Source organism: Perissodus microlepis, chromosome 18, assembly GCF_051167445.1.
Source record: "Perissodus microlepis isolate ML-2025 ecotype Zambia chromosome 18, ASM5116744v1, whole genome shotgun sequence".
In the NCBI taxonomy this organism is placed as follows: Eukaryota; Metazoa; Chordata; class Actinopteri; order Cichliformes; family Cichlidae; genus Perissodus; species Perissodus microlepis.
The window spans coordinates 33,894,854-33,898,102 of record NC_140478.1 but is presented as its reverse complement, the minus strand read 5'-3'; positions in this window follow the sequence as shown (position 1 = coordinate 33,898,102).

Sequence of the window (3,249 nt, the reverse complement as noted above, 5' to 3'; positions counted from 1 at the left end):
ATGTACTTGTATATTGTTCACATGTTGAAATAAATTACCAAAAAAAAAAAAAAATCATGGGTTACATCTGCCTCATATCTCTCACACAGGAAACAGTGTGTGGTGTTGGACGGGGTTAAATCTCCATATTTAGACTGTGATACAGGGGTTCCTCAAGGATCCGTTCTTGGCCCCTTATTGTTCTCTCTTTTTATCAATAACTTACCTGAAGTCTGTCCAAATATATTTGCTCAAATGTATGCGGATGATGCAGTTATATATACGCAAGCAAATAGTGTCCAGCAGGTGGCAAAAGATCTTACAGCTGCTTTAGCATTAATGCATAGCTGGCTGGAGGACTCATGCCTAATGTTGAACACCTCAGAAACTGTCTGTATGTATTTTTCAAAACGTCCCTGAAACTTGAAGCACTCAAACATATTCCTGGATGGAGCAGAGCTTGAATTAGCTCCAGAATTTAAACATCTTGGGGTCATTCTAGACCCAACATTATCCTTCAAGAGTCACATAAATAAAGTGTCCCAGGTACTTAAATTTAATAATCGAAATTTTAACTTAAATATGAATGTTGCAAAAACTTATTTTTACCCAATGATCATCTCTCATGTGGACTATTGTTTGACGTCCTGGTCACTTGTTTGTCCAACAACACTTAAAATTATTGAAAACATTTATAAAAGAAGTTTAAAACTACTTGACAAAAAACCGACTTCCCACCACCAAAAACATAAATTACTGAACTTCAATAATTTAGTGAAACTTAAGAGTGTGTTTAATATATAAAGTCTTACACTCCCTTGCTCCACCACCACTGAAGCAGTTCATTAGGCGTAAAGAAAGCTCAGACCGGACCACTCGAGCTACAACCCACAGAGACGTGTTTACACCCCACAGACGGACAGCATTTGGGCAGAACGTCCTCTCTGTGCAGGGCGGCCATCGGTGGAACAGTCGTCCTCCGTTAGAGAATGCTCGACATTCAACTTGTTTAAGGCAAAGGTTACAATCTGCTTATGGACAAATCAAGTGTGAGATCAGGTATAAGTTGTATAGTTTTAATGTTTTACTTGGGAAGAGAATGGTGTGTGTGTGTGAGTTTGGTGATGGAGTCTTATTATGTATGAATTAGGAACTTTTTTATGAATTATTTGTCTATTTTTAATATGTTTTTTGGACAACAGTTGGAAATTAGCCTTTGGCTATAATCTGGTACGTTTACATGTTCATTAACATGCACCGTCCTAAAGAAATAAATGGGACTCAGTGGCTGTGGACACCCAGCCTGGTTTTGGAGCACATCTGTTGTGTTCGCTGGCAGCTTAACAAAACTCATCTGCTGTAAATGTAATCACACTGCGTCTGTTTACAGCAAGTCTGCTCACGTGCAGTGAAGCTCAGCCTGTGTGTGTGTGCGTACGTGTGTGTGTGTGCGTACGTGTGTGTGTGTGTGTGTGTGTGTGTGTGTGTGTGTGTGTGTGTGTGTGTGTACCTGTACCCGTCCAGCTATCTTAGTGAGAACCTGCTTGAGTTGTAGGTCAGTCGAGTGAGGACATTTAGGAAAAGCTTGCACTTGTTCACTTTCATATACTTTGAAGGAAAACGTGGTTTCCAAAGGTTAAAGGTTAGATTTCGGTTCAGGGTGGAAGATAGGGAAGCTGAGTATCCTCACAGTGATGGTGTGTGTGTGTGTGTGTGTTATGAGGCGTGCTGTCAGCAGTGGCGGCGTGCAGCCCTCATTATTCTGTCGACACGCCTTGTACGGTAACCCAGCCTGTGTGAGTGTATGCGTGGCTCGGCGCCAAGCGTAAGGCGCCACTTTACGAGCACGATGATCTCACCTCGACCCTCCTCTGAACACAGTGTGCATTCAGCAGTGTGTGCAGCTGTGAATGGAGGGCTTGTCTCAGAGACGCTGGGGTGGTGGCAGCAGATGCGTGCTTGTTATACTGGAGCTGTGACTTAATTCTGGAGGTCGTCTCCAGCCTTACCGCCAGCTGTGAGCCAGCCGACGGCAGCGTGGACTGTTGATGAGCTGCTCAGCTAACAAGACGCAACATGTGAGCGGAGCAGCGCGGTTGTACTGGGAAGATTTTCCCTCTGATTGCGTTTCTCAGAGCAGAGATGTGATCACACTGTGTTTGACACCACAGATTTACAGAAGACACTTTTTTCTTTCTATCCTCATGCTGAGTCTCCACTGCAGCAGCTTAATAACAGAATAGAATAAATGCAAAGCTGAGCGTAGCTCTGCAGGGCTCAGTCAGCACAGTCCAGTCCTTGTACCCCATCGTTTTCACAACCTATGAACCATTCAAGCTTACCAAACGTTTCGAACTCTGAACCGGTGTGGAGCAAAGAAGTTTAAATGTTGTTACCAGCAGCCTGTCACACAAGGACAAAGTTTGACATCAAATAGAATTAATGTACCAACAGGATGTTGCCCAGAGAGCACCGGTCAGAGTGGCGTGCAGCGTGTCCTTTAGAGAGCTGTGGAAAGCCGCTGAAAACTGAAGCAGAGGAACAGGATCTGAAAGACCCGACACAGGAGCCGAGAGACCATCCAAACCTTCAGCGGATCATTTGCTGAAGCCTCATCGGAGATGTGAAAGGGTGAGGGTTAGGCTGTCAGGAAGCCATTCTTAATGGAGGATGAGGTCTAAAAACCACAGAAGAGCTGAAGGTCAGAGGAACAGGTCTGATGGAGCGATGGATCCACATCATGGTCAGTGTGTACGAGGAGGTCAGGAGGAGGAGTCTGCAGCCATGCTCTGTCTTGGTTTCAGCTGCAGGTCAGTCGGTGGTGTTCGATCCACCATGCAGGAACATCTGGAAACATCAGCTTCATGTTTCAGCATGACAGCGATCCAAACAAACTGCCAGTGCATTACAACCTGGATAGAAACACACAGGGGAACTCTGTCAGCTTGGCTGGAGCAGAGTGGGATCATCCTGATGGGAAGCCTGGAGAACTGCTCCTGCAGATCCTCACAGAGCTGACGGAGAGCTGAAGCTGCTCACAGCCACTGTACAAACTCTGCTTTTGGCCTTTTCTCCTGAATTCACATGCATGTCTGCACATGTTTCCACTGTCTGAGTGAGCGTTCGAGTTTGGTGTTTATAGGAAGCTGCAGTCAGAGAAGGCTTGGTTGGAGCGACAGAGGTGGAAGTGTCAGCGCGATGCAGGAGAACATCGCTCAGCACGCCGGCTTCATTTTCACCACTGATCAAATCCCAGTTCGTGCACAGCGG